This window comes from Pleurodeles waltl, chromosome 6 (genome assembly GCF_031143425.1).
Source record: "Pleurodeles waltl isolate 20211129_DDA chromosome 6, aPleWal1.hap1.20221129, whole genome shotgun sequence".
Taxonomy (NCBI): Eukaryota; Metazoa; Chordata; class Amphibia; order Caudata; family Salamandridae; genus Pleurodeles; species Pleurodeles waltl.
In genome coordinates this window covers 366,253,823-366,273,865 of record NC_090445.1, presented here as the reverse complement: position 1 = coordinate 366,273,865, position 20,043 = coordinate 366,253,823, and the positions used below count along the sequence as shown (strand labels likewise).

The window sequence follows — 20,043 nt, the reverse complement described above, 5'->3', positions numbered from 1 at the left end:
GGACTGAATCCAAAGATTTCTTCATTGTAGTTGTAAAGAAATGGCTCCCTGTTGCAGTTACCCCCCACTTTTTGCCTGATACTGACTTGACTGAGAAGTGTGCTGGGACCCTGCTAACCAGGCCCCAGCACCAGTGTTCCTTCACCTAAAATGTACCATTGTCTCCACAATTGGCACAACCCTGGCACCCAGGTAAGTCCCTTGTAACTGGTACCCCTGGTACCAAGGGCCCTGATGCCAGGGAAGGTCTCTAAGGGCTGCAGCATGACTTATGCCACCTTAGGGACCCTCACTCAGCACAGACACACTGCTTGCCAGCTTGTGTGTGCTGGTGGGGAGAAAATGACTAAGTCGACATGGCACTCCCCTCAAGTTGCCATGCCAACCTCACACTGCCTATGGCATAGGTAAGTCACCCCTCTAGCAGGCCTTACAGCCCTAAGGCAGGGTGCACTATACCACAGGTGAGGGCATATGTGCATGAGCACTATGCCCCTACAGTGTCTAAGCAAAACCTTAGACATTGTAAGTGCAGGGTAGCCATAAGAGTGTATGGTCTGGGAGTCTGTCAAAAACGAACTCCACAGCTCCATAATGGCTACACTGAATACTGGGAAGTTTAGTATCAAACTTCTCAGAATAATAAACCCACACTGATGCCAGTGTTGGATTTATTAAAAAATGCACACAGAGGGCATCTTAGAGGTACCCCCTGTATTTTACCCAATTGTTCAGTGCAGGACTGACTGGTCTCTGCCAGCCTGCTGCTGAGAGACGAGTTTCTGACCCCATGCGGTGAGAGCCTTTGTGCTCTCTGAGGACAGAAACAAAGCCTGCTCTGGGTGGAGGTGCTTCACACCTCCCCCCTGCAGGAACTGTAACACCTAGCAGTGAGCTTCAAAGGCTCAAGCTTCGTGTTACAATGCCCCAGGGCACTCTAGCTAGTGGAGATGCCCTCCCCCTGGACCCAGCCCCCACTTTTGGCGGCAAGTCCAGGAGAGATAATGAGAAAAACAAGGAGGAGTCACTGACCAGTCAGGACAGCCCCTAAGGTGTCCTGAGCTGAGGTGACTCTGACTTTTAGAAATCCTCCATCTTGTAGAAGGATTCCCCCAATAGGAATAGGGATGTGCCCCCCTCCCCTCAGGGAGGAGGCACAAAGAGGGTGTACCCACCCTCAGGGCTAGTAGCCATTGGCTACTAACCCCCCAGACCTAAACACGCCCTTAAATTTAGTATTTAAGGGCTCCTCTGAACCTAAGAATTTAGATTCCTGACACTACAAGAAGAGGACTGCTGAGCTGAAAAACCCCTGCAGAGGAAGAACAGAAGACACCAACTGCTTTGGCCCCAGTCCTACCGGCCTGTCTCCTGCCTTCCAAAGAAACCTGCTCCAGCGACGCTTTCCAAAGGACCAGCGACCTCTGAATCCTCAGAGGACTGCTCAGCGTCAAGAAAGACAAGAAACTCCCGAGGACAGCGGCCCTGCTCCAAAAGAACTGCAACTTTGTTTCAAGTAGCAGATTTAAAGACCCCTGCAACTCCCCGCAAGAAGCGTGAGACTTGCAACACTGCACCCGGAGACCCCGACTCGACTGGTGGAGAACGAACAACTCAGGGAGGACCCTCCGGCGACTCCAAGACCGTGAGTAACCAAAGTTGTCCCCCCTGATCCCCCACAGCGACGCCTGCAGAGGGAATCCCGAGGCTCCCTCTGACCGCGACTGCCTGACTCTACTTTCCCGACGGCTGGAAAAGACCCTGCACCCGCAGCCCCCAGTACCTGAAGGATCGGAACTCCTGTGCAGGAGTGACCCCCAGGAGGCCCTCTCCCTTGCCCAGGTGGTGGCTACCCAGAGGAGCCCCCCCCCTGGCCTGCCTGCATCGCTGAAGAGACCCCTTGGTCTCCCATAGGAAACCCGACGCATGTTTATACACTGCACCCGGCCGCCCCGCGCTGCTGAGGGTGTACTTTTTCGTGCTGACTCGTGTCCCCCCCGGTGCCCTACAAAACCCCCCTGGTCTGCCCTCCGAAGACGCGGGTACTTACCTGCTGGCAGACTGGAACCGGGGCACCCCCTTCTCTCCATTGAAGCCTATGTGTTTTGGGCACCTCTTTGACCTTTGCACCTGACCGGCCCTGAGCTGCTGGTGTGATAACTTTGGGGTTGCTCTGAACCCCCAACGGTGGGCTACCTTGGACCCAAAACTGAAACCTGTAAGTGACTTATTTACCTGTTAAAACTAACAATACTTTACCTCCCCCAGGAACTGTGAAAATTGCACTGTGTCCACTTTTAAAACAGCTATTTGTGTTTTATGTAAAAAGTATAAATGCTAATGTAATGATTCAAAGTTCCTAAAGTACTTACCTGCAATACCTTTCAAATGAGATATTACATGTAGAATTTGAACCTGTGGTTCCTAAAATAAACTAAGAAGAGATATTTTTCTATAACAAAACCTATTGGCTGGATTTGTCTCTGAGTGTGTGTTCCTCATTTATTGCCTGTGTGTATGTACAACAAATGCTTAACACTACTCCTTGGATAAGCCTACTGCTCGACCACACTACCACAAAATAGAGCATTAGTATTATCTCTTTTTGCCACTATCTTACCTCTAAGGGGAACCCTTGGACTCTGTGCATGCTATTCCTTACTTTGAAATAGCACATACAGAGCCAACTTCCTACAGTAGTGCTCCTGCAGGTAGCGTGACATTTTTATGCTCTGAAATCCGCTGTACTTTGTTTTGAACCCCCAGATGCAGAGCGAGAACAAGTGTTGGTAACAGTGTGACAAGTACTAACTTCGCTTCTTTAGATGTGGAAAAGAGGTCACTCCACAGAACAGGAAGATAGAAGGGAAGTAAGGTATCTGCAGTTAAAGTATCCACCAGAAACAGCATGACCGAAGAAAATGACTTGTTTTTGTAATGGGTACGTCCAACAGCATATACCTCACCTTAGAATACATAACAAAGTAGTATCTCCCTAAAGGTAAAAAGCTTAAAGCCCCCTTGGTGTCCTACCGGTGGCTTTTCCTGTTTTTGATGGGTGCAGGAGAACAAAGAACGCTGATAACATGACTGACTACTAAGCATGGAAAGGAGTCATGACTTTCATTAGGAAGACCATTGGCGTTTGTAGCACCAAGTTGTTTGGGAAAAAATGTGGAGTAGGGTGGTTGCACTAAAAGTGCCTGCAGTTCACTCATGCAATGAGAGGACGTAACTGCACAGTCTAAAAGGTCAAGGCGCAGTGAGCAGTTATGCCTAGGCTTAAAAAGGTATACACACGAGGAATGTCAAGTCCAAATGAAGGTCCCCTTGTAGCACCACAAACTGATTGGGCGGGAATGGTTGTCAAACCTGCACTGTGGAACTGGCAAAGAGTGGCTGCACCTTCATGAACTGCACCTGGTGGCTAGCAAAGGAGAGGGTTTTTGCTTGCTGTGTCCTGCTCGAGAAGAAGTCATCTCCAGAGCCGAGCTGAAACCAAGAGACTTTAAGGGTCAGCAGACTGGCCTCCTGTTCACAACACAGGGGCATGACAGCTGAAGCCTGCTAGGGCAAGTTGGTAGCCCAAAATCTTCAGTACGCTGTCAATCGCTGTTGTTCAGGACCAATACCCAGTGCACAAAGCTGCACCAGAGTTTTCTGAAGCCCGAGAGTGCCGGAGTGTAGCTGGGGCCTCCAGGGAACAAGTTATCGACCCAGGAAGAACTGGCCTGTGGTAACAATACTGGGAAACTAGCAGTCCAGTAGCGAGTGGACTTCTGCCAGCACAGAGATTATTGAGAAATGTCGATTCTGTGGCCAGGACCGCCTCAAACCCCTTGTGGACCAACAATTAGCTGCAGCAAGACCCTAGTTAATTTCATCGTATCCACAGCATCCTTTCAGCATCTTCCACATCCTTCATCCCTTGCATCAGGACCACTTCCATCCCCTGGAGAGGACAAAAGTGCCTGGAACGGACTGAAGACTGCTTCAACAGCTGAAGAAGCTATTTTTGTAGACCATCCTGGTACCTCTGACTGTCTCACCGCCTGAACTGTTAACCTAAATTTACTCCAAGTGACTGCATTACAACTAGCCAAACATTTCAATGAAAATGATTCCAAGTGTCAAATTTGTTGAATTTGCCAATGCTTGTTATTAGAGGAGTGAAATGCTCTACTATATCTTATAAGAATTTTGTCAACTTGTAAGCATCTGTTCATGGCATGTAATGCAGTAGATTTACATGATGTGCATTCTTATGCCATCTACTGTTGGGCTCAGACATGTATAACTTATTTTTTCTATTAAGTCTTTTTTAATCATAGGACCTAGTGAGTCCTCATGTGAGGGGAATTAAGTATGGGTATTGGCCTCATTGTCAGATTGTGTTTTCCCACACATAGGGTAAGATTAGCAATGGAGCATAGAGAATACAAAAAATACGACCAGGCAAAGAAGAAAAATTAACAACAAAAAAAAGAAAATTTCTGCTACATCAGGTGACCAGGGAAGAGTGGGCACATGAGTAACTACAGCACGTCACACAGATTCCTACAAGGTAAATAAAATGTTCTGCTTGTGGCATGCTTAGCTGTGGATACACGTGTTGTGCACAGACTGCCAAGTAGTCCTCCCAAAAGCTGTGGCTTAGTAAGGACACTGTTTAAGATTGTAAGACTGTGTGTAAGACTGCCTGGCCAACTTTATCTTGTTGTCTATCCAGGAACTCAACACAGTGTCTGACAAAGTTATGAGTAGTAGACCAAGAAAATGCTTTACAGATGTTGGCTAATGGTATGTTACCTAAGAAAGCCATACACTCCTGTCTTATGACTGGAATTAGGTCTAGGAAGGATGGGTAGTGTTCTTTTGGCTTTGGCATAACTGGTCTGTGTACACCTGACCAACCATTGTGAAAACCCCTGCCTTGGAAATAGCACATACTTTATGGGGCTTGCAGTAAGAAACAAACATATGCTGGGTCTTACAGAAGGGCTCTGTCCTGTCAAAGTAGTACATTAGCACTCTCTTGACGTCAAGGATGTGCAAAGTGTTCTGCTACTATTTCTGGGTGTGGAAAGAAGACGAGCAGCTTGATTGTTTGGTTAAGGAGAAAACTGGCAGGAATTTTGAACTGGTTCTGAGAACCACCCTATCTTTACGTATTTGGACAAATGGCTTGTAAGGAAATGCCTCCTTGGCATGGTTACCCCCTGACTTTTTGCCTTTGCTGATGCTAAGTTTTGATTTGAAAGTGTGCTGAGGCCTGCTAACCAGGCCCCAGCACCAGTGTTCTTTCCCTAACCTGTACTTTTGTTTCCACAATTGGCACACCCTGGCATCCAGGTAAGACCCTTCTAACTGGTACCCCTGGTACCAAGGGCCCTGATGCCAGGGAAGGTCTCTAAGGGATGCAGCTTGTCTTATGCCACCCTAGGGACCCCTCACTCAGCACAGACACACTGCTTGCCAGCTTGTGTGTGCTGGTGAGGACAAAACGAGTAAGTCGACATGGCACTCCCCTCAGGGTGCCATGCCAACCTCACACTGCCTGTGGCATAGGTAAGTCACCCCTCTAGCAGGCCTTACAGCCCTAAGGCAGCGTGCACTATACCACAGGTGAGGGCATAGGTGCATGAGCACTATGCCCCTACAGTGTCTAAGCAAAACCTTAGACATTTTAAGTGCAGGGTAGCCATAAGAGTATATGGTCTGGGAGTCTGTCAAACACGAACTCCACAGCACCATAATGGCTACACTGAAAACTGGGAAGTTTGGTATCAAACTTCTCAGCACAATAAATGCACACTGATGCCAGTGTACATTTTATTGTAACATACACCCCAGAGGGCACCTTAGAGGTGCCCCCTGAAACCTTAACCAACTACCCGTGTACGCTGACTGGTTTTAGCAGCTTGACACACTAGAGACATGTTGCTGGCCACATGGGGAGAGTGCCTTTGTCACTCTGTGGCTAGTAACAAAGCCTGTACTGGGTGGAGGTGCTTCACACCTCCCCCTGCAGGAACTGTAACACCTGGCGGTGAGCCTCAAAGGCTCACCTCCTTTGTTACAGCACCACAGGGCACTCCAGCTAGTGGAGTTGCCCACCCCCTCCGGCCACGGCCCCACTTTTGGCGGCAAGGCCGGAGGAGATAATGAGAAAAACAAGGAGGAGTCACTGGCCAGTCAGGACAGCCCCTAAGGTGTCCTGAGCTGAAGTGACTGACTTTTAGAAATCCTCCATCTTGCAGATGGAGGATTCCCCCAATAGGGATAGGAATGTGACCCCCTCCCCTTGGGAGGAGGCACAAAGAGGGTATACCCACCCTCAGGGCTAGTAGCCATTGGCTACTAACCCCCCAGACTTAAAAACACCCTTAAAGTTAGTATTTAAGGGCTCCCCAGAAACTAGGAACTCAGATTCCTGCAACTTAAGAAGAAGAGGACTGCTAAGCTGAAAAACCCTGCAGAGAAGACGGAGACACCAACTGCTTTGGCCCCAGCTCTACCGGCCTGTCTCCCCACTTCTAAAGACACTGCTCCAGCGACGCTTTCCCCAGGGACCAGCGACCTCTGAATCCTCAGAGGACTGCCCTGCTCTAGAAGGACCAAGAAACGCCAGAGGACAGCGGCTCTGTTCACCCAAGACTGCAACTTTGTAACAAAGGAGCAACTTTAAACCAACTTGTGTTTCCCGCCGGAAGCGTGAGACTTGCTACTCTGCACCAGACGCCCCCGGCTCGACTTGTGGAGAACAAACACTTCAGGGAGGACTCCCTAGCAACTGCGAGACCGTGAGTAGCCAGAGTTGCCCCCCCTGAGCCCCCACATCGACGCCTGCAGAGGGAATCCCGAGGCTCCCCCTGACCGCGACTGCCTGTTCCTCAGATCCTGACGCCTGGTAAAGACTCTGCACCCGCAGCCCCCAGGACCTGAAGGATCCGAACTCCAGTGCAGGAGTGACACCCAGGAGGCCCTCACCCTTGCCCAGGTGGTGGCTACCCCGAGGAGCCCCCCCCCCCCCCCCTTGCCTGCATCGCTGAAGAGACCCCTTGGTCTCCCATTGAAACCTATTGAAAACCGGACGCATGTTTGCACACTGCACCCGGTCGCCCCCGTGCTGCTGAGGGTGTACTTTCTGTGCTGACTTGTGTCCCCCTGGTGCCCTACAAAACCCCCCTGGTCTGCCCTCCGAAGACGCGGGTACTTACCTGCTGGCAGACTGGAACCAGGGCACCCCCTTCTCCATTGAAGCATATGCGTTTTAGGCACCACTTTGACCTCTGCACATGACCGGCCCTGAGCTGCTGGTGTGGTAACTTTGGGGTTGCTCTGAACCCCCAACGGTGGGCTACCTTGGACCCAAACTTGAACCCCGTAGGTGGTTTACTTACCTGAAAGAACTAACAAACTCTTACTCCCCCTAGGAACTGTGAAAATTGCACTGTCTAGTTTTAAAATAGCTGTAAGGAAATGCCTCCTTGGCATGGTTGCCCCCTGACTTTTTGCCTTTGCTGATGCTATGTTTACAATTGAAAGTGTGCTGAGGCCTGCTAACCAGGCCCCAGCACCAGTGTTCTTTCCCTAACCTGTACTTTTGTATCCACAATTGGCAGACCCTGGCATCCAGATAAGTCCCTTGTAACTGGTACTTCTAGTACCAAGGGCCCTGATGCCAAGGAAGGTCTCTAAGGGCTGCAGCATGTATTATGCCACCCTAGAGACCCCTCACACAGCACAGACACACTGCTTACCAGCTTGTGTGTGCTAGTGAGAACAAAATGAGTAAGTCGACATGGCACTCCCCTCAGGGTGCCATGCCAGCCTCTCACTGCCTATGCAGTATAGGTAAGACACCCCTCTAGCAGGCCTTACAGCCCTAAGGCAGGGTGCACTATACCATAGGTGAGGGTACCAGTGCATGAGCACTGTGCCCCTACAGTGTCTAAGCAAAACCTTAGACATTGTAAGTGCAGGGTAGCCATAAGAGTATATGGTCTGGGAGTCTGTCAAACACGAACTCCACAGCACCATAATGGCTACACTGAAAACTGGGAAGTTTGGTATCAAACTTCTCAGCACAATAAATGCACACTGATGCCAGTGTACATTTTATTGCAAAATACACCCCAGAGGGCACCTTAGAGGTGCCCCCTGAAACTTAACCGACTGTCTGTGTAGGCTGACTAGTTCCAGCAGCCTGCCACACTAGAGACATGTTGCTGGCCCCATGGGGAGAGTGCCTTTGTCACTCTGAGGCCAGTAACAAAGCCTGCACTGGGTGGAGATGCTAACACCTCCCCCAGGCAGGAGCTGTAACACCTGGCGGTGAGCCTCAAAGGCTCACCCCTTTGTCACAGCCCAGCAGGGCACTCCAGCTTAGTGGAGTTGCCCGCCCCCTCCGGCCACGGCCCCCACTTTTGGCGGCAAGGCTGGAGGGAACAAAGAAAGCAACAAGGAGGAGTCACTGGCCAGTCAGGACAGCCCCTAAGGTGTCCTGAGCTGAGGTGACTAACTTTTAGAAATCCTCCATCTTGCAGATGGAGGATTCCCCCAATAGGGTTAGGATTGTGACCCCCTCCCCTGGGGAGGAGGCACAAAGAGGGTGTACCCACCCACAGGGCTAGTAGCCATTGGCTACTAACCCCCCAGACCTAAACACGCCCTTAAATTTAGTATTTAAGGACTACCCTGAACCCTAGAAAATTAGATTCCTGCAACAACAAGAAGAAGGACTGCCTAGCTGAAAACCCCTGCAGAGGAAGACCTGAAGACAACAACTGCCTTGGCTCCAGAAACTCACCGGCCTGTCTCCTGCCTTCCAAAGAACTCTGCTCCAGCGACGCCTTCCAAAGGGACCAGCGACCTCTGAATCCTCTGAGGACTGCCCTGCTTCAACGACGACAAGAAACTCCCGAGGACAGCGGACCTGCTCCAAAAAGACTGCAACTTTATCCAAAGGAGCAGCTTTAAAGAACCCTGCAATCTCCCCGCAAGAAGCGTGAGACTTGCAACACTGCACCCGGCGACCCCGACTCGGCTGGTGGAGAACCAACACCTCAGGGAGGACCCCCGGACTACTCTACGACTGTGAGTACCAAAACCTGTCCCCCCTGAGCCCCCACAGCGCCGCCTGCAGAGGGAATCCCGAGACTTCCACTGACCGCGACTCTCTGAAACCTAAGTCCCGACGCCTGGAAAAGACCCTGCACCCGCAGCCCCCAGGACCTGAAGGACCGGACTTTCACTGCAGAAGTGACCCCCAGGAGTCCCTCTCCCTTGCCCAAGTGGAGGTTTCCCCGAGGAAGCCCCCCCTTGCCTGCCTGCAGCGCTGAAGAGATCCCTTGATCTCTCATTGACTTCCATTGCGAACCCGACGCTTGTTCTAACACTGCACCCGGCCGCCCCCGCGCCGCTGAGGGTGAAATTTCTGTGTGGGCTTGTGTCCCCCCCGGTGCCCTACAAAACCCCCCTGGTCTGCCCTCCGAAGACGCGGGTACTTACCTGCAAGCAGACCGGAACCGGGGCACCCCCTTCTCTCCATTGAAGCCTATGCGTTTTGGGCACCACTTTGAACTCTGCACCTGACCGGCCCTGAGCTGCTGGTGTGGTAACTTTGGGGTTGCTCTGAACCCCCAACGGTGGGCTACCTTGGACCAAGAACTGAACCCTGTAAGTGTCGTACTTACCTGGTAAAACTAACAAAAACTTACCTCCCCCAGGAACTGTGAAAATTGCACTAAGTGTCCACTTTTAAAATAGCTATTTGTGAATAACTTGAAAAGTATACATGCAATTGAAATGATTCAAAGTTCCTAATGTACTTACCTGCAATACCTTTCAAACAAGATATTACATGTTAAATTTGAACCTGTGGTTCTTAAAATAAACTAAGAAAATATATTTTTCTATAATAAAACCTATTGACTGGATTTGTCTCCGAGTGTGTGTACCTCATTTATTGTCTGTGTGTATGTACAACAAATGCTTAACACTACTCCTTGGATAAGCCGACTGCTCGACCACACTACCACAAAATAGAGCATTAGTATTATCTCTTTTTACCACTATTTTACCTCTAAGGGGAACCCTTGGACTCTGTGCATGCTATTCCTTACTTTGAAATAGCACATACAGAGCCAACTTCCTACAATAGCTATATATGATTTATGTGAAAAGTATATATGCTATTGTGATTATTCAAAGTTCCTAAAGTACCTACCTGCAATACCTTTCATTTAAAGTATTACATGTAAAATTTGAACCTGTAGTTCTTAAAATAAACTAAGAAAATATATTTTTCTATACAAAAACCTATTGGCCTGGAATTGTCTTTGAGTGTGTGTTCCTCATTTATCGTTTGGGTATGTACAACAAATGCTTAACACTACTCCTTTGATAAGCCTACTGCTCGACCACACTACCACAAAATAGAGCATTAGTATTATCTCTTTTTGCCACTATCGTACCTCTAAGGGGAACCCTTGGACTCTGTGCATACTATTCCTTACTTTGAAATAGAGCATACAGAGCCAACTTCCTACACCCTTCTGTAATGTGCTAATGTTTTTGCTCCCTCTAAAAATCTTTTAATCACAGGAGAGGTAAAAAGGCTTCTTACTATGTGGCCTTTGGTGTAGCCCACTATGGCTGCTAAATGTAATTTTAAGGAAGCATATGTTAGTTTGCAATCTAAAAGTTGATTAAGTTATTTCAGGACTGTGACTTCTTGTGTTGTAATGTAGTAGGCCCCAGCATTTATACCTAAGAGTATATTTTCCAATTTGCCATATAACATTTTCTTTTAGTTGGCCTTCTTGCGTCGTTGAGCACCACCACTGTTGTTTCCAGTAGGTGCAAGTGGACAAACTAAGTCTTCAGGAGCCATGCTGCTAGACTTAACTTTTATGGTTCTGGATAGGAAACTTGCACCCTTTTTCTTTGACAGTAGGTATTGACATTTTGGCAATTTCTGGATGTTTCCTCTTGCTATTTCTGCGAGTTCAGAGTACCAAGCCGGTCTCCTCCACTGAGTGGCAATAAGAATTAGTGTCATGTTGTCCTGTTTAAATTTGCCTCTTACTTTATCAGAGGTATTAGGGGGAAAAGTGTACGCAAACATCCCTGTTCAACTTATCGACAGGGCATTCCCGATTGATTGATGTTAAGGATGTCTGGACACAAAGTACTGTCATTTTGCATTTGCAAGAGGTGCAAATAATGAAAATGTCACTTACCCAGTGTACATCTGTTCGTGGCATCAGTCGCTGGAGATTCACATGTTGTGCATAGCCCGCCATCTGGTGTTGGGTCGGAGTGTTACAAGTTGTTTTTCTTCGAAGAAGTCTTTCGAGTCACGGGACCGAGGGACTCCTCCTCTTTGTCTCCATTGCGCATGGGCGTCGACTCCATCTTCGATTGTTTTCCCCGCAGAGGGTGAGGTAGGAGTTGTGTTGTAGTAATAGTGCCCATGCAATGGAGTGAATAAGTATGTACCTATTTAAGGTTTAAGTAATATATTTACAAATGTACAAAGCTTAATCTAACTTCCGAACGGCTACAGGCTCCCGGGGAGGCGGGTGGGCACATGTGAATCTCCAGCGACTGATGCCACAAACAGATGTACACTGGGTAAGTGACATTTTCAGTTCGATGGCATCTGTCGCTGTAGATACACATGTTGTGCATAGACTAGTAAGCAGTTATCTCCCCAAAAGCGGTGGCTCAGCCTGTAGGAGTGGAAGTAGTTTGAAATAAGGTTCTTAACACGGCTTGACCTACTGTGGCTTGTGGTGCGGATAGCACGTCTACATAGTAGTGCTTGGTGAACGTGTGAGGCGTAGACCATGTGGCTGCCTTACATATTTCGTGCATTGGAATATTTCCTAGAAAGGCCATGGTAGCGCCTTTCTTTCTGGTTGAGTGTGCCCTTGGTGTAAAGGGCAGCTGTCTTTTTGCTTTAAGGTAGCAGATTTGGATGCACTTAACTATCCATCTGGCTATACCTTGTTTTGATATTGGGTTTCCTGCATGAGGTTTTTGGAATGCAATAAATAGTTGTTTAGTCTTTCTGATGTTTTTTGTTCTGTCAATGTAGTACATTAGTGCTCTTTTGACATCTAATGTATGTAGTGCCCTCTCAGCTACGGAATCTGGCTGTGGGAAGAACACTGGTAGTTCTACAGTTTGATTTAGGTGGAACGGTGAAATAACCTTTGGTAAAAATTTAGGATTGGTCCTTAGGACTACCTTATTTGTGTGTATTTGGATAAAAGGTTCTTGTATTGTAAACGCTTGAATTTCGCTTACTCTCCGTAGAGATGTGATGGCGATGAGAAGGAACTGTATTGCGCAAGAGTGCATGGGTTCAAAAGGTGGACCCATGAGTCTTGTTAAGACCACATTGAGGTTCCATGAAGGAACGGGTGGTGTCCTTGGTGGTATAATTCTTCTAAGGCCTTCCATAAATGCTTTAATGACCGGTATCTTAAATAGTGAAGTCGAATAGGTAATCTGCAGGTATGCAGATATTGCCGCAAGGTGTATTTTAATGGAAGAGAAAGCTAGGTTTGATTTTTGTAAGTGTAGCAAGTAACCCACTACATCTTTTGGAGATACGTGTAATGGTTGGATTTGATTATGATGGCAGTAGCAAACAAGCCTTTTCCATTTGCTTGCATAGCAGTGCCTAGTGGATGGTCTTCTAGCTTGCTTTATGACTTCCATACATTCCTGTGTAAGGTCTAAGTGTCCGAATTCTAGGATTTCAGGAGCCAGATTGCTAGATTCAGCGATGCTGGATCTGGATGCCTGATCTGTTGTTTGTGTTGTGTTAACAGATCTGGCCTGTTGGGCAATTTGATGTGGGGTACTACTGATAGGTCTAGCAGTGTTGTGTACCAGGGTTGCCTTGCCCATGTTGGTGCTATCAGTATGAGTTTGAGTTTGTTTTGACTCAATTTGTTTACTAGATATGGAAGGAGAGGGAGAGGGGGAAAAGCGTATGCAAATATCCCTGACCAGTTTATCCATAGAGCATTGCCTTGGGACTGCCTGTGTGGGTATCTGGATGCGAAGTTTTGGCATTTTGCGTTCTCTTTTATTGCAAATAAGTCTATTTGAGGTGTTCCCCAGAGTTTGAAGTAAGTGTTTAGAATTTGGGGGTGAATTTCCCATTCATGGACTTGTTGGTGATCTCAAGAGAGATTGTCTGCAAGTTGATTCTGGATCCCTGAAATAAACTGTGCTATTAGGCGAATGTGGTTGTGAATTGCCCATCGCCATATCTTTTGTGCTAGAAGGCTCAGCTGCGTTGAGTGTGTTCCCCCCTGTTTGTTTAGATAATACATTGTTGTCATGTCTGTTTTGACAAGAATGTATTTGTGAGTTATGATTGGTTGGAATGCTTTTAGTGCTTGAAAAACTGCTAGTAGTTCTAGGTAATTTATGTGCAGTTTTGTTTGATGTACGTCCCATTGTCCTTGTATGCTGTGTTGATCGAGGTGTGCTCCCCACCCTGTCATGGAAGCATCTGTTGTTATTACGTATTGTGGCACTGGGTCTTGGAAAGGCCGCCCTTTGTTTAAATTTATAGTGTTCTGTAGGAAGTTGGCTCTGTATGTGCTATTTCAAAGTAAGGAATAGCATGCACAGAGTCCAAGGGTTCCCCTTAGAGGTAAAATAGTGGTAAAAATAGATAATACTAATGCTCTATTTTGTGGTAGTGTGGTCGAGCAGTAGGCTTATCCAAGGAGTAGTGTTAAGCATTTGTTGTACATACACATAGACAATAAATGAGGTACACACACTCAGAGACAAATCCAGCCAATAGGTTTTTATATAGAAAAATATCTTTTCTTAGTTTATTTTAAGAACCATAGGTTCAAATTCTACATGTAATATCTCATTCGAAAGGTATTGCAGGTAAGTACTTTAGGAACTTCAAATCATCAAAATTGCATGTATACTTTTCAAGTTATTGACAAATAGCTGTTTTAAAAGTGGACACTTAGTGCAATTTTCACAGTTCCTAGGGGAGGTAAGTTTTGATTAGTTTTACCAGGTAAGTAAGACACTTACAGGGTTCAGTTCTTGGTCCACGGTAGCCCACCGTTGGGGGTTCAGAGCAACCCCAAAGTCACCACACCAGCAGCTCAGGGCCGGTCAGGTGCAGAGTTCAAAGTGGTGCCCAAAACACATAGGCTAGAATGGAGAGAAGGGGGTGCCCCGGTTCCGGTCTGCTTGCAGGTAAGTACCCGCGTCTTCGGAGGGCAGACCAGGGGGGTTTTGTAGGGCACCGGGGGGGACACTAGTCCACACAGAAATTTCACCCTCAGCGGCGCGGGGGCGGCCGGGTGCAGTGTAGAAACAAGCGTCGGGTTCGCAATGTTAGTCTACGAGAGATCTCGGGATCTCTTCAGCGCTGCAGGCAGGCAAGGGGGGGGTTCCTCGGGGAAACCTCCACTTGGGCAAGGGAGAGGGACTCCTGGGGGTCACTTCTCCAGTGAAAGTCCGGTCCTTCAGGTCCTGGGGGCTGCGGGTGCAGGGTCTCTCCCAGGCGTCGGGACTTTAGGTTCAAAGAGTCGCGGTCAGGGGAAGCCTCGGGATTCCCTCTGCAGGCGGCGCTGTGGGGGCTCAGGGGGGACAGGTTTTGGTACTCACGGAATCAGAGTAGTCCTGGGGTCCCTCCTGAGGTGTCGGATCGCCACCAGCCGAGTCGGGGTCGCCGGGTGCAGTGTTGCAAGTCTCACGCTTCTTGCGGGGAGCTTGCAGGGTTCTTTAAAGTTGCTGGAAACAAAGTTGCAGCTTTTCTTGGAGCAGGTCCGCTGTCCTCGGGAGTTTCTTGTCTTTTCGAAGCAGGGGCAGTCCTCAGAGGATGTCGAGGTCGCTGGTCCCTTCGGAAGGCGTCGCTGGAGCAGGATCTTTGGAAGGCAGGAGACAGGTCGGTGAGTTTCTGGAGCCAAGGCAGTTGTCGTCTTCTGGTCTTCCGCTGCAGGGGTTTTCAGCTGGGCAGTCCTTCTTCTTGTTGCAGGAATCTAATCTTCTAGGGTTCAGGGTAGCCCTTAAATACTAAATTTAAGGGCGTGTTTAGGTCTGGGGGGTTAGTAGCCAATGGCTACTAGCCCTGAGGGTGGGTACACCCTCTTTGTGCCTCCTCCCAAGGGGAGGGGGTCACAATCCTAACCCTATTGGGGGAATCCTCCATCTGCAAGATGGAGGATTTCTAAAAGTTAGAGTCACCTCAGCTCAGGACACCTTAGGGGCTGTTCTGACTGGCCAGTGACTCCTTGTTATTCTCATTATTTTCTCCGGCCTTGCCGCCAAAAGTGGGGCCTGGCCGGAGGGGGCGGGCAACTCCACTAGCTGGAGTGTCCTGCTGGGTTGGCACAAAGGAGGTGAGCCTTTGAGGCTCACCGCCAGGTGTGACAATTCCTGCCTGGGAGAGGTGTTAGCATCTCCACCCAGTGCAGGCTTTGTTACTGGCCTCAGAGTGACAAAGGCACTCTCCCCATGGGGCCAGCAACATGTCTCGGTTTGTGGCAGGCTGCTAGAACTAGTCAGCCTACACAGATAGTCGGTTAAGTTTCAGGGGGCACCTCTAAGGTGCCCTCTGTGGTGTATTTTACAATAAAATGTACACTGGCATCAGTGTGCATTTATTGTGCTGAGAAGTTTGATACCAAACTTCCCAGTTTTCAGTGTAGCCATTATGGTGCTGTGGAGTTCGTGTTTGACAGACTCCCAGACCATATACTCTTATGGCTACCCTGCACTTACAATGTCTAAGGTTTTGTTTAGACACTGTAGGGGTACCATGCTCATGCACTGGTACCCTCACCTATGGTATAGTGCACCCTGCCTTAGGGCTGTAAGGCCTGCTAGAGGGGTGTCTTACCTATACTGCATAGGCAGTGAGAGGCTGGCATGGCACCCTGAGGGGAGTGCCATGTCGACTTACTCGTTTTGTCCTCACTAGCACACACAAGCTGGCAAGCAGTGTGTCTGTGCTGAGTGAGAGGTCTCCAGGGTGGCATAAGACATGCTGCATCCCTTAGAGACCTTCCTTGGCATCAGGGCCCTTGGTACTAGAAGTACCAGTTACAAGGGACTTATCTGGATGCCAGGGTCTGCCAATTGTGGATACAAAAGTACAGGTTAGGGAAAGAACACTGGTGCTGGGGCCTGGTTAGCAGGCCTCAGCACACTTTCAATTGTAAACATAGCATCAGCAAAGGCAAAAAGTCAGGGGGCAACCATGCCAAGGAGGCATTTCCTTACAGTAGTCTACAAAGTCAACCCAGGTCTGGCTCGAGGATTTTTGAGCCCCCCTGAATCTAATCCTATACTCCTCAGTGGAGAATCCAAAGCCCTCAATCAGGGTACCCTTCATGAGGTCATAAGATTCTGCATCTTTTTTAGAGAGTGTGAGGAGTCTATCCCTACACTTTCCTGTGAACATTTCCCAAAGGAGAGCACCCCAGTGAGATTTGTTCACTTTTCTGGTTTCACAAGCCCTCTCAAAAGCTGTGAACCATTTGGTGATGTCATCACCATCTTCATATTTAGTTACAATCCCTTTGGGGATTTTCAACATGTCAGGAGAATCTCTGACCCTAGTTATGTTGCTGCCACCATTGATGGGTCCTAGGCCCATCTCTTGTCTTTCCCTTTCTATGGCTAGGATCTGTTTTTCCAAAGCCAATCTTTTGGCCATCCTGGCTAACTGGATGTCCTCTTCACTGGAGTTATCCTCAGTGATTTCAGAGAGGCTGGACCCTCCTGTGAGGGAGCCAGCATCTCTGACTATTATTTTTGGAGTCAGGGCTTGAGAAGCCCTGTTCTCCCTAGATAGGACTGGTGGAGGGGATTCTTCCTCCAGTTCACTATCATCCTCCTCTGTGTAATCCACTGAGGGGTTGGCTCTATCATACTCTGCCAACAGCTCCTGGAGCTGTACTTTGGTAGGTCTGGAGCCCATTGTTATTTTTCTTATGTTACAGAGTGACCTTAGCTCTTTCATCTGGAGATGGAGGTAAGGTGTGGTGTCGAGTTCCACCACATTCATCTCTGTACTAGACATTATTCTTCTAAAAGTTGGAATGCTTTTAAGAATCTAAAACTAGTTCTAGAATCTAATTCAAAATTTTACAAATTTTTAAACTCTAAAAGAAATGCGAACAGGGACTAACACAAGGCCCTAGCAGGACTTTTAAGAATTTAGAAAACTTTTCAAATTGCAAAAATCAATTTCTAATGACTGTAGGAAGTTGGCTCTGTATGTGCTATTTCAAAGTAAGGAATAGCATGCACAGAGTCCAAGGGTTCCCCTTAGAGGTAAAATAGTGGTAAAAAGAGATAATACTAATGCTCTATTTTGTGGTAGTGTGGTCGAGCAGTAGGCTTATCCAAGGAGTAGTGTTAAGCATTTGTTGTACATACACAGACAATAAATGAGGTACACACACTCCGAGACAAATCCAGCCAGTAGGTTTTGTATAGAAAAATATATTTTCTTAGTTTATTTTAAGAACCACAGGTTCAAATTCTACATGTAATATCTTGTTTGAAAGGTATTGCAGGTAAGTACATTAGGAACTTTGAATCATTTCAATTGCATGTATACTTTTCAAGTTATTCACAAATAGCTATTTTAAAAGTGGACACTTAGTGCAATTTTCACAGTTCCTGGGGGAGGTAAGTTTTTGTTAGTTTTACCAGGTAAGTACGACACTTACAGGGTTCAGTTCTTGGTCCAAGGTAGCCCACCGTTGGGGGTTCAGAGCAACCCCAAAGTTACCACACCAGCAGCTCAGGGCCGGTCAGGTGCAGAGTTCAAAGTGGTGCCCAAAACGCATAGGCTTCAATGGAGAGAAGGGGGTGCCCCGGTTCCAGTCTGCCAGCAGGTAAGTACCCGCGTCTTCGGAGGGCAGACCAGGGGGGTTTTGTAGGGCACCGGGGGGACACAAGCCCACACAGAAATTTCACCCTCAGCGGCGCGGGGGCGGCCGGGTGCAGTGTTAGAACAAGCGTCGGGTTCGCAATGGAAGTCAATGAGAGATCAAGGGATCTCTTCAGCGCTGCAGGCAGGCAAGGGGGGGCTTCCTCAGGGAAACCTCCACTTGGGCAAGGGAGAGGGACTCCTGGGGGTCACTTCTGCAGTGAAAGTCCGGTCCTTCAGGTCCTGGGGGCTGCGGGTGCAGGGTCTTTTCCAGGCGTCGGGACTTAGGTTTCAGAGAGTCGCGGTCAGGGGAAGCCTCGGGATTCCCTCTGCAGGCGGCGCTGTGGGGGCTCAGGGGGGACAGGTTTTGGTACTCACAGTCGTAGAGTAGTCCGGGGGTCCTCCCTGAGGTGTTGGTTCTCCACCAGCCGAGTCGGGGTCGCCGGGTGCAGTGTTGCAAGTCTCACGCTTCTTGCGGGGAGATTGCAGGGTTCTTTCAAGCTGCTCCTTTGGATAAAGTTGCAGTCTTTTTGGAGCAGGTCCGCTGTCCTCGGGAGTTTCTTGTCGTCGTCGAAGCAGGGCAGTCCTCAGAGGATTCAGAGGTCGCTGGTCCCTTTGGAAGGCGTCGCAGGAGCAGAGTTCTTTGGAAGGCAGGGGACAGGCCAGTGAGTTTCTGGAGCCAAGGCAGTTGTTGTCTTCTGGTCTTCCTCTGCAGGGGTTTTCAGCTAGGCAGTCCTTGTTGTTGTTGCAGGTTCAGGGAAGCCCTTAAATACTAAATTTCAGGGCGTGTTTAGGTCTGGGGGGTTAGTAGCCAATGGCTACTAGCCCTGAGGGTGGGTACACCCTCTTTGTGCCTCCTCCCAAGGGGAGGGGGTCACATCCCTAATCCTATTGGGGGAATCCTCCATCTGCAAGATGGAGGATTTCTAAAAGTTAGAGTCACCTCAGCTCAGGACACCTTAGGGGCTGTCCTGACTGGCCAGTGACGACTCCTTGTTATTCTCATTATTTTCTCCGGCCTTGCCGCCAAAAGTGGGGGCCGGGGCCGGAGGGGGCGGGCAACTCCACTAGCTGGAGTGTCCTGCGGTGCTGTGACAAAGGGGTGAGCCTTTGAGGCTCACCGCCAGGTGTTACAGCTCCTTCCTGGGGGAGTTGTTAGCATCTCCACCCAGTGCAGGCTTTGTTACTGGCCTCAGAGTGACAAAGGCACTCTCCCCATGGGGCCAGCAACATGTCTCTAGTGTGGCAGGCTGCTGGAACCAGTCAGCCTACACAGATAGTCGGTTAAGTTTCAGGGGGCACCTCTAAGGTGCCCTCTGTGGTGTATTTTACAATAAAATGTACACTGGCATCAGTGTGCATTTATTGTGCTGAGAAGTTTGATACCAAACTTCCCAGTTTTCAGTGTAGCCATTATGGTGCTGTGGAGTTCGTCTAAAACAGACTCCCAGACCATATACTCTTATGGCTACCCTGCACTTACAATGTCTAAGGTTTTGCTTAGACACTGTAGGGGCACAGTGCTCATGCACTGGTACCCTCACCTATGGTATAGTGCACCCTGCCTTAGGGCTGTAAGGCCTGCTAGAGGGGTGTCTTACCTATACTGCATAGGCAGTGAGAGGCTGGCATGGCACCCTGAGGGGAGTGCCATGTCGACTTACTCATTTTGTTCTCACTAGCACACACAAGCTGGTAAGCAGTGGGTCTGTGCTGAGTGAGGGGTCTCTAGGGTGGCATAATACATGCTGCAGCCCTTAGAGACCTTCCCTGGCATCAGGGCCCTTGGTACCAGAGGTACCAGTTACAAGGGACTTATCTGGATGCCAGGGTGTGCCAATTGTGGAATCAAAAGTACAGGTTAGGGAAAGAACACTGGTGCTGGGGCCTGGTTAGCAGGCCTCAGCACACTTTCAATTCAAAACATAGCATCAGCAAAGGCAAAAAGTCAGGGGGTAACCATGCCAAGGAGGCATTTCCTTACACAACCCCACCCCCCAAACGAAAGAGGATGAGACTAACCTTTCCCAAGAGAGTCTTCATTTTCTAAGTGGAAGAACCTGGAAAGGCCATCTGCATTGGCATGGGCAGTCCCA

General features: G+C 48.7%; 1 protein-coding gene across 6 annotated transcripts in view; it reads right to left on the bottom strand.

Moving 5' to 3' along the window:
- CHD8 (chromodomain helicase DNA binding protein 8) overlaps nt 1-20,043 on the bottom strand; it is a 1,013,809-nt gene that overhangs the window by 444,731 nt on the left and 549,035 nt on the right. The window lies entirely within an intron of this gene.